Source organism: Homarus americanus, unplaced genomic scaffold (genome assembly GCF_018991925.1).
Source record: "Homarus americanus isolate GMGI-L3 unplaced genomic scaffold, GMGI_Hamer_2.0 scaffold38595, whole genome shotgun sequence".
In the NCBI taxonomy this organism is placed as follows: domain Eukaryota; kingdom Metazoa; phylum Arthropoda; class Malacostraca; order Decapoda; family Nephropidae; genus Homarus; species Homarus americanus.
In genome coordinates this window covers 377,224-389,325 of record NW_024726583.1, presented here as the reverse complement: position 1 = coordinate 389,325, position 12,102 = coordinate 377,224, and positions in this window count along the sequence as shown.

The following is a 12,102-nucleotide window of genomic DNA, read 5'->3' as shown; positions in this document are numbered from 1 at the left end:
TACAAATGAGCAAGAGGAAGGAAGTGACAGGTAAGCGTTCACCTCAGGGTAATTAGAAGTGACTGATTCTTGTTGTATTTACAGAACCTTGATATTAAACTGTCTGCCTGTCATCCCTCTTTCACTTTTTCATTCGGGGATTTGGTAAACAGTTTGGGAATATTGTTGTGTTTTGGAATAGCCTCAGGTGAGTGATTAATATACACATATACACAGACAGGTGGGAAATCGATAAGCCAGTCAAGGGAGGAGGAGATAACAGAGAGATGGAAGGAGAGAAGATAGTAGGTAAATGAGAGACCAGGTAGGAGATAATAAACAGGTTATAAGAGCCAAACGAAACATTAATTTAAGACACAGGTAAAGAAATAATACAGGTGGATAATAAGCAGACAGGAGACAGATGGAAGGAGAGCAGAGATACGTTAGTACAGCAGACAACAGACAGACAGACAGCAGACAATCGAGATACCAACAGACAGAAGACATAACACATAATAAACAACAGGTGATAAGAGCCAATACATAACACCAATTAAATCTGACAGGTATAGTAGATAGAGAGTAAGACACAGCCAGGGGGGCGATATAGCGTGTCCGATACTACTAACTCAGGTGATTCAGGTGACCTCCCAAGCCGTGAGAATGAGGTGCTCCCCCGGTGATACATGGAGCCTCCCAGGGCGACCATATCTACCGTAATGGCCTGATATATGGGGCTAACAGGAATTTATATTAACCCACACCCGACACTCAAGCCTTCAGGTTACGTCGATAAAAGCAGTTACTCACAATAGGAAAATTTTTAGGGATGGTAAAGGAGGGAATGGGAGGGAAGAGAGGGGGAGAGAGAGAGGGAGGGAAGAGAAGGGGAGGGAGAGAGGGAGGGGGATAGACAGAGGGAGGGACAGAAGGAGACAGACACTCACCCACACAAGATCCTCTGTAGCACCAAATTAATTATCAGTAATTTATATATAACTTGTATTTCACTCCATATCTCTATTTTGTATTGAAAGCTTTTGTTAAACAATCTACAGTACTCCCCAATGTTACTATACCTAATACTGTATGTCATTTTTGCCCACTGTATATGTGCATCCTCTGACACACACACACACACACATGTGTCTATAGCAAGCAGGACGAGTGTGTCACGGCAACTGCCTCCAAAACGCTGCAATAATAGGCAGAAACCGGCCATAATAAGCAATTTGCACCGTGAATGGACTATACTGCACGAAATTGCATTTCCTCCAAGGGATGAAAAAAGTCAAGAAACATGAACAAGATTGTCCCGAGGGAAATGGGAGTCCTCGGCAGTATTGGGCTCTGATCTCCCAAATGCATTCTCGAGGAGGTAATATGTCACCCAAACGATACGATGATTGCTCTGCTTGCCGGTTCACTTGCACTTTATATAGCAAGCAATGGATGTATACCCACGTCTGCCTCCCACTTGGCCAGATCAAGTAGTCAGCTGATACCACGAGCCAATATGAGCCACCGAAGCGCAAATCTATACTACCAGTTATGACTCATGGAAAAATAATACCGAGTTAGAGAGCTTGTTTAATATAGACATCCAGCCAACTGAGGTTTTCAATTACTATAGTAAGTTACATTCATTTTGTCAAGCACGTCCATTAAGATCACCAAAAGATAACATTAAGTTATGGTTCATCTGGTTGTTGTATAAGAAAGTTGTCTATATCGTTTAACCTACTCACTAAAAATATACATAAACTGGCTCAGGCGACGTGGGGATATAAGTCTGGCTTTTAGATAATACAAAGACACAACTAAGGGCAGGGAACTCACTGGTTATGAAGAGAAAGTGAGAAAAAAGATAAAATAGATAGGTAAAGAGTTAAATAAAACCAGAGAATGTTTATACCAGAGAAAGAGAGAGAGAGGCTATGAGGCTCTACCTTTAGTGTGTGTGAATCCTTGCTGCCAGTTTTCCTCAGCATCATGAAATGTATATTCCTTGGACGTCACTAAACTGCCTTAAGAGTGTACCTGAGATATAGTCAAGCTACACCTAAAGAAAACCTTGTTGTGCCGCTTCGTCCCTGCCCCCCTTTGTGTCTGTATTATGACCATTTGTGTTATATATATAAATATATATACATGTGTAGGAATTCATACGTAAAATTTCTCCTCGCGTTGAAGAAGGATAAAAGACGGCTTAGTTTAGTTATTGTAACATCAAGTTTAAGTCTAACTAAAGTAAACATAACTAATACGCTTTTCTTTTATTTTTATTTTTGTTATTTTGAACAGAATACTCTTTTTTTTTTTAAGTTTATTTCCACCAAGTTTGAGACATTTCCCCGGGTGTAAAAACGGGGTGAATCTTTGCCCGGGCAGTCACGCTCTATCTGCATATGAGAGCAAAGTTGGTCCTCAGAAGACACTCATGAAGATCTTGCTGTGACATTAAACACACGTTGCTGCCGTGCATACTGTAACACACGGCCGAGAGTCACCCCCTGCATCTTGATGGTGTTGGAGGAACGTTACGGAAAACACACCAGATGGTTTTCTGTGTGTGTGTGTGTGTGTGTGTGTGTGTGTGTGTGTGTGTGTGTGTGTGTGTGTGTGTATTTTCGTGTTTTTTGTGAATTTTCTTGTTTTTTTCTGTTTTTATTTTCAAGGACCTCATAACTGGACTGGAGGCTTATACATTCTCCTGTTCCTTTATGCTTTATGGAGCTTTATATTTATTTGAGAAGGTTTATTATATTCCCACGTTCTCTCCTTTTTTCTGTTTCCATTCATAAGTGTTCACCCTTCTCTGTGATAATTCTAATCTTCAACTCTCCCCCAATTTTGTATAGACGCGTTAGTTCTCAAGGTTTCTCTTTCTCTTTGAAGACTCTTATCCCCTACAGGTTTCTCTTGCCCTTTGAAGGCTCATCAAATACTGGACGTCCTTCAGTCCCTCATTTTCTGTTGAGAGTTTTTCATTTTGGTAAGCACACCACTATTACAGGCTTACCTTCATCTAAATCTCACAGTAAAAGAGTGACCCAAAACGACACGAACTCCAAAACATATCAGGAATTGAGGACATTGAATACCACGTTTTAAATACTAACAATCTCCTACGCTGTATTTCCGCAGATCTCGGCAACCTCTTCACACAGGTATAGAGGAAATGGGCAAAATATTTCTTTGAATTGATTATAATCAAGTGCACTCAGGTAACCTAGCCGTAAATTCTTTCAAGAACAGAATTTATTGATTTGCTGTGTGTAGTATGTAATTACATTTCTAAAGTCAAACATGGATAAGCTCCTACTTGTTGTAAAGGCAATTATTTCTATGTTCAGGCATCTTGTATACTAGTTGTCAGCAAAATCAGATTCATTCAAGATAGGGATTTATATATAATAACTTAAACAGAATAGTAAATTATTTCCCATATCCAACAACCTTCAACAACTAAGATCTTTGAGTACATAACAATAGTACTAACTACACTGGTCCACCAACATTAAAAAAAAATGAGATATAGAACTACGTTTCTATTTTATCTGTATATCAACTTCATATTCCTTCCAAAATAAAAACAACAGAAGAACACAAACACAAAAGAGATAATTATGAGAGAAGAAGCTTTACCAATACGCCATCTAAGCAACTAACTGTCTGGGGTTTATCGTCTCATTTTCATTTTCGATTATTCACGCGATCAGAACGAACACCTGTGACATAATCATTAGTATTGAATTACCTGTTCACCGCAAATAGTAGTACGTTAATAAAATCTAATTATAAGCTATAACCATTTCGTTTTATTTTTATCGATTCGGATATAACATTACAGATAAGGAGACAGATAACAGTTCAGGGAGAGATAACACACATATCTGATAACAACTTCTTATGATTATTCTCCTCAATGATAAATTTATCGTAGTTGAAAAGTAATCCAATCTCTTTTAACACCTTTGTGAGTTAATATTTGTCCAGCAGAAGATTTTGGGGGAAATTCTAAAGAAAGTGTCTTCATCAATCACTCTTTTATAAGTGTGACGAGAGACATCAAGAAAATTTGTACGAGTGGACAACGGAATGAGGGATTTGAGCACACGTGTCTCTCTTCCATCAATATTAATCAAATTACAGTAACTTTATAGAGAAGAGGAGAAAATCGGATCGTTGTTAAAATAAATAAATTATGAAAAATAAATAGTAGTTGAAATTATACAATATTCTGTGGTCGTTATCGTGTTCTAAGTTGTTTCCAGTTATCTTTCTCGTTCATGAAGATCATTCCAGTAACTGATATCATGTGTAGAAGAGGAAAATTCCTATGGTTTTTGTGTCATTTAAGTCATTCCAGTGGTCGTCATCGTGCTTGTGGTTCATTCCATAGGTCTATCTCGTGCATAAGGATCATTCCAAACTCTCTGTCGTAACCCAGGACCATTCCAGAGCTTTTAACAAAGGTCCAGGCGTGGTTCCAGCGCCCCCTGGTCCCACACACACTCACACCGGCACCTCATTCATCAACTAGCGTAGCTTAGAGCTCACACAGTACAAGGTATTGGGCGTGTGACAGGCAGCTTGTCACAGCAGACTTAATGGTTGGGTGACGGAGAGTGAATTGTGAGCCAATTTGCGCCCGAGACGCGAGCAAAGTGTGGGTGTGTGTGTGTGTGTGCAAGCGTGCGTGCGTGTGTAAAATAGCATTTACACAGTGAGAACCTGAACTAGGAGTCTCAAAAGTTTATATGGTTGTGATCTCCTGAAACTAAACCTGAAAAAGAACATAAGTCAAGGATATGAAACAGAGAAGAAGAACAAAAAAAAAAAACATCAGTAAGTAAGCATAACAAACCAGTCACCACAAATCCTATAACTAACACTACACATCTGGGTCCAACTAACACCACCCAGGCTACACGAGTTCTGTCAATTATTCTCCTTCTCCGCACCAACATAAATACACCCACGAGTGAGCCTCCTCCAAGAAGTTATATTAAGCGATTTAGAGGTGGCTTAAGCTAAGTTTTGCCTGGATTGTGGTGAGGTAGTTTATTGAATCCAGCTCAGGGTGGTGCCACTAGAAAATAGTTGGGGAGAAAGAGAGAGAGAGAGAGAGAGGCGGCAGAGAGCGGTGGTGTCATTGAGGGAGGGTGTGTGATGAGTGACCAAGATGGTGTATAGTTCTAATGTAATGACCGGTTGTGGTGATGAACTTTTGCTCCTAAATTTTAATTATTGTTCACTACTAAAAAAAGTAATGAAGTCAAGTCTAAGATTATTTTGTTAATTCTTATATCAGTATTTATTCACTAATTGTATCTGATGATTCAATTCCCGTATAGTGATCAGTGTATATAAGAGACAAGTACAATAGAAGCATCTATAGTATTTACAAGTTTCTCAGGTGAATTGAATTATTTTTTTCCCACAATAAAACACAATACACGTATGTAAAATATAATTGCCATCTGTTCCAGTAATTGACTCTAACACACCCAAAGTCGAATAACATCTTCCCCATCACAAACCAATCGGCCCTTTCCGCATCTCTCCACCGAATCTCTCTTAATCTACCGCTAAAACTTTGACCATGTTCCTCAATATCGTCCGCCTCCTCCTCCTCTCCACCCAACTAATCATCCAGTTCTTGAGCCAACAGAAAAGCTCCACCGCACTAATTCCACGCGACCACACACTCTCTCTCTCTCTCTCTCTCTCTCTCTCTCTCTCTCTCTCTCTCTCTCTCTCTCTCTCAAGGAGTAAACACAGGAGCCCCCAGAAACTCTATACAAAGGCAAGAATGTCAAATCTTCTTCTCCAGGTTTGAGGACCGTCAGGGTGGCTTTGTAGTACCGGGATATAAGCCCTTTGGAATTCCATCTACATACCGCCCTTCTCCGTCTCCCACCCGAAGCGGAGGAGTCTTGTGGGGCCTATAATCTGTTATTATTTCTCAGGTGCTTCACAGATTAGGGTTATGAATTATATTGTTCATCATAAGAGGCTCTACAGACGATTACTGAAAGAAATATTTATAAGATATGTTTTTATGAGTTATTATTACGTATTTATGCGCTTCTCTGACCATAGATTTTTAAGTATCTTTTAAAATTGATCTATAATATTTGCTGCCTATCTGCCTGTGTCATAAATTATATAACAAACTATAGGAACTTAATGACAGTAACAATAAATAAGACAGAATTAAAATAATGATAATGAGCATTACTCTTTGTTTAAAATCTTATCCTCTCTCTTTTATTCTAGTGGACTGTGTCAAGTACTGCTAATGCTCAACTCTCATACCATAATAAGGAATACTTAGGACAGTATATTATTATGAAATAGTTATCCTTTAATATTTGAAGAGGGTGGATGTCACTGAGTGTTCAAAAGAAAACGTGTATTAAATGTGGCTAAACTACGCTAAAATGTTCATATACAGGTTCATCTTCGTATTTGTGCCATAGAGATGAACACGTATGTAACCGCTCGTTGGAGCGATTGTGACTGCACAGGAAAATAAGACCCTCTACGCTGACGTCAAGAATATAATTCGTTCAAAACCTGTTGAATACATTTTACATGTAACAACTGCTGAGACATCAGGACACACAGTTTGAACAATATGATCAATGTACAGTACATAACTATGATTATTCAAGTCGTTTAGTGATCTCAGAGAATTCAGCAGTTCACAATCACACTCGCGTGTTACGGATCTATGGGTAGACCAACGAGGACCAAGACGATGTCCTACAGGAGAAATGTTGGCTAGCGAGAATCAAGATGTTTCCTCCACAGTCTGCCCTCAGGCTGTCTCATGGGCAGCTGTGGGCCCATCGGGACAACGTGTTTTTTTTTTTTTTATTACGGTTGCTTAGTCGGCTATTATCTCTTCGCTCCACCTCTCTACCTCCTTCTCTGATGGCATAACCTATAAACTCCCTGAGATTGTTATAGAAAGACGAAGAGTGCGGGGAGATATGATAGAAGTATTTAAGTGGGTGAAAGGAATCAATAAAGGGGATATAGATAAAGTTCTTATAATATCCGAGCAGGATAGGACTCGTAGCAACGGATTTAAGTTGGATAAGTTTAGGTTTAGGAGGGAGATAGGAAGGAACTGGTTCACAAATAGGGTGGTGGACGAGTGGAACAAGCTTAGCAACTTTGTAGTAAGTGCTGGAACGCTGGAAAGTTTTAAAAAGATGCTAGATAGATTCATGGATGATAGAGAGTGGTAGTAACTCTCGACAGGAGCTGCCATGCACAGGCCAACCGGCCTATTGCAGACTCCTTATTTTCTTATGTTCTAAATGAGATCCCTAACCATCCACTGCTTGATCTGTATCAAATGAGCCTCACACAAGGTATTCTGCCTAAGACTTGGACTCAAGGAAACATAGTACCAATCCCTAAAGCTAACTCTCCAAACTTCAGGCCAATTTCACTCTCATCCGATATGTGTAAAGTCCTTGAAAAGTTGTTCTCAACCGTCTCATGTTTCAAGTCAAAGACAAACTGGCCCCTAATCTGTATGGTTAATGCCCGGGCTTACCACACAGAAATGCTTTGCAGATATCGTGTTCACTCAAAAGATAAGACACAAACAGCCTGCATAGACCTTAAATCAGCCTTTGATGGCCTAGAAAATGGTAGATGAGATTCAATGTGGACAAATGTAAAGTACTCAGTACTGTGCCCTCTGAGGAGCACAGCCCTGTTCACTAGTAGAACTAAGCCATTACTGACAGTTAATCCCCGGGAGCTCAGCCTGCCGTGACCTTTCCTCTAGTGAGGTCAGTACACAGAGAAATGCAGGTAGACAGAGAAATACAAGTAGACAGAGAGAAACAAGTAGACAGAGAAACACAGGTAGACAGAGAGAGGCAGGTAGACAGAGAAACACAGGTAGACAGATAAGTACAGGTAGACAGAGAAACACAGTTATACAGAGAGGAACACAGGTATACAGAGACACGGGCAGACAGAGAAAACTTGGTATGCAGAACACGGGTAGACAGAAACACAGGTAGATGATAGAGAAAGAGCAGGTGAACAAGAAAAACACAGGTATACAGAGACACGGGTAGACAGGTAGACAGAGAGAGGCAGGTAGACAGAGAAACACAGGTAGACAGATAAGTACAGGTAGACAGAGAAACACAGTTATACAGAGAGGAACACAGGTATACAGAGACACGGGCAGACAGAGAAAGACAGGTATACAAAGAAACACACACGTTAGACAGAGAAACAAAGGTATACAAAGAAACACACACGTTAGACAGAGAAACAAAGGTATACACAGAAACACACACGTTAGACAGAGAAAGACAGGTATACACAGAAACACACAGGTAGACAGAAAAGACATACCCGTTTATAAACCAGTACCAGCCGAACACAGCTAGAGAGAGAGAGAGAGAGAGAGTCTGTCCTTCAAACGACAACACCATATCACCACAAAGGATCTGCGGTACCGTGAACATCGGGGTCTTACACAGAACACAACCCTGAGTTATAACACACACATATACAGTACGATAACACACCTGATCACAGTTAGTTGTTAATATAGAAGCGTTAGGGATACATACATACATACATACATACATACATACATACATACATACATTATGGCCTTGAGTACGTCACGCTGTAAGAAGCGACAAAGCTATTTAGTTCCAACCAATACTCTGAATGGTGGTTGGCTTAGTTCTATACTCGCCAATAAAATCTGCTTCACGTTAATATTTGACTAACCATCTTCACTATAACTGGAAAATATTAATTCTTAATAACTAGGAATGTATAAATGAGTGTTTACTAACAGCGTCTTGACCGTATTAGGCATGAACTAGCTTCCCAATCTCTTACTTGATGTTACGGTGCGGTGACTGGCGGATGTTTCTGGTCATTATCAACTTCCTTTCAAATATAATTATCAGTAAATACTTTTCATTGTGTGTTATGGCTGGTGAAGGTTTGTTTAGGGTACATTACTCTTAAGACGCTTTACGTTAGACATTACAATCTACAATACAGTTATTTAGTTGGTAATTTTTTTGGGGGGGTATGGAGAGATCTGAGTATTAAAACAGCCGACCAGTGAGTAAAAATAACGAAATAAAAAGAAACTGTGAGCAAGAAAAAAAACTAGGATTCCATGTATACATAAATACAAGGTTAAAAACACGCTTACTCGACTCAACCTCTCGGATATAAGGAACATCACTGGAGAAACTCTAACACTAACTGGCTCATTAATCTCTCCTCGAAATAATTAACTTTGCATATCATGTTTGGCTAAAGGCTTTAAGGCTGACAACTGTCCAGATTCAAGAAAAGAAAGAATCTCATCTCATACACACATGCAAAATCGTAAACATATGAAATTTATGAGCTGCCAGATATAACCTAAAAACAAAGACTAAATTTAACCTTGCTCAATGACAAGACTGATTGAACGCTAGTAAGTATTATACTCCTAAACAGTAATAGTCTAACTGAATATTCTACGCTTTGAAGATATAAAAGCGAAAAAATAAATTATTTTTACTATAAGACTGACCAAAATCAACAGATATATCCATATAGGAGGAAAGAGAAACTACCCTGAACAAGCCACAAGAATTTATCTCTTGACTGATGAGTAAACACTGTAGGTAAGTTTACGTTAGTCACAAATACACACATATACTGTACACACATGATTACCAACTCACATACAAAACAGCCAGACTTGTTTCGTTGTGGCCTTTCTATTCCCCATTTGCCTTACCGGTGAGGAAATTATGAGAATATTTATTTAAGGAATGTATTGAGCATCGAGTCAGCAGGTGTGATGACTTGGTATTTACCTTTTGTGTGTATAATGGTTAGGTACAGGAGGCGGAGCTTAGGGTAACCATTATATTCCCTCTCGTGTAACTGGCCTGTACAATCTTGCTATTTCTCCAGTCTTGCTTCATCTCGTCTTGCTCACTCTCCAGTCTTGCTCCCTCTCCAGTCTTGCTCCCTCTCCAGTCTTGCTCCCTCTCCTTTCTTGCTCCCTCTCCCGTTCTGACCCCGCTCCAGTTTTGCTCCCTCTCCAGTCTTGCTCCCTCTCCTTTCTTGCTCCCTCTCCCGTTCTGACCCCGCTCCAGTCTTGCTCCCTCTCCAGTCTTGCTGCTCTCCCTCACACTTTCCTTCTCATCCTATGCTGTCACTCTCCCTCCTGCATTCGCTGCTTTATATCAAACATCCCTCTCACCCCTCTCATCCCTCTCACCCCTCTCACTTACTCTATTCGGTCCCTCCATCACCTCCCACACATCCGCATTCTACACACCCCTTCCCTCATCCACATTCCTCCGTCGACCTCTCTCTCACCTTCCCTCTCTCTCACCTTCCCTCTCTCTCACCTTCCCTCTCTCCACTCCCCTCTCTCCACTCTCTCTTTTCCATACTACACCTTATATGACCGCAACAATTTATTCCGTGTTGTATCAGTTAATTTTCTAGTTGCCTAAAGGGTTTTGTAATGGGGTAAAATAATATCGTGTTTATGGATAACAGCTGAAGAATTCTTACAGTAAAGTAATTATAATGATCTCGGCAATTTGATTTAATATGAGTTAGGTTCGTTGTGCTATGATCATTACAGTAAGATTCACGCCCACACGCCCACTTGCTTGTGTTTTAAGGGGGTGTATCACTCTGTGTAAACTAAGATCATCAATACTTAAGTCTATTGCCTGTGGTTCTATTTACAACTCACAGCAGTAATAACAGAATACCTACAGATTACAACACATGCATTTCCTTCCTTAAGGCGAGATCGGATTATTAATGTTGTAATGAGTTACTTCGCCTAGATATTCAAGGTCCCTAAGTGCATATGACTCTGCTTCAACAACTAAATCTTTTAAGCGCATAACATAGTAAGGTTAGGAATTATATGACATTCAACCGAGTATCGTTGATTAATATGTTAACATTAACCTCGTTACCTTGACCTCATAATTATATCAAGATACTTATCTGTGTTCATAATATATTTATCTTCTTTTACCTAATGCAATTATTAGATGAATATTTAAGTCACCTGTTTATTTGATGTTAATATCGCCTATATACAGTAGTGTTTACTGTAATGTTTTAATGTTTATCCATCCTTACTTGAAGAGAGGCGAGAGTTCTTTCATCCAGTCAAATCTTTACTTCTGCTTTCCCAAACTTTCTATTCTCAGTCAGCATTTCTTCTTAAGCTGTTACTCCTCCTTTAGTCATCGTTAAACCCTAAAAGAATATATTGTTAATATTTATATGTATGAGCTATAATAGATCATGGTTATGTATCTCATGTTTATCGATATGTAACCCTGAACTAATACATGTAGTATTTTCATCTAATATCCAGATCAGCGGGACTTTCACTGCTAATCGAGGAGGAGTGTCGGTTGATGACCGGTACGCCCACCTGTTGAATGTAAACACACACTCAACATGAGCAGTTAATAAAGATAACTGAGAAGCCACAACGATAAACTGACAGGTATCTTTTACTTAGAAATATTATCGTTCTGAAAATTCTGTTTCTCATAATATCATCTGTCTATACCGCCTATACTGTCTATAACTGCTCTTTAAGTTTTAGAGTCAACCAACACATGGGTGCATTTTAACCGCGTGCGACCTCAATACTGGATCCAGGTTCAACGCGCCATAGAGATTAAGTTCGTCAACATTCACCAGTTGTATGTGTTATCGTACAGTATTCCTGTCAACAACAACACCATTTTTTCCTCCGATAATAACACCAATTGTATTTATATTCCCTTAAGTTATCAATCACATTTCTTTACTTTGGTTTATAAGGGTACTGGATATATCAAAGAAACCGGATACAGAGTTTTCATTAATAGTTCTGGAAACATTGATATTGTGTGGGATCTGTTTCAGCTCAGTGCGGAGAATCCAACCAGCTGACCTTCTAGGATTGGCTGATGGCAGTAAGGGGGAGAGGGAGAGGGTGGATTGGGGAGGCAAGGGGGTGAAATCAGGAGGGAGAGGTGATAGAATGGGAAGGGAAGGGGTGGAATGAGGAAGGAAGGG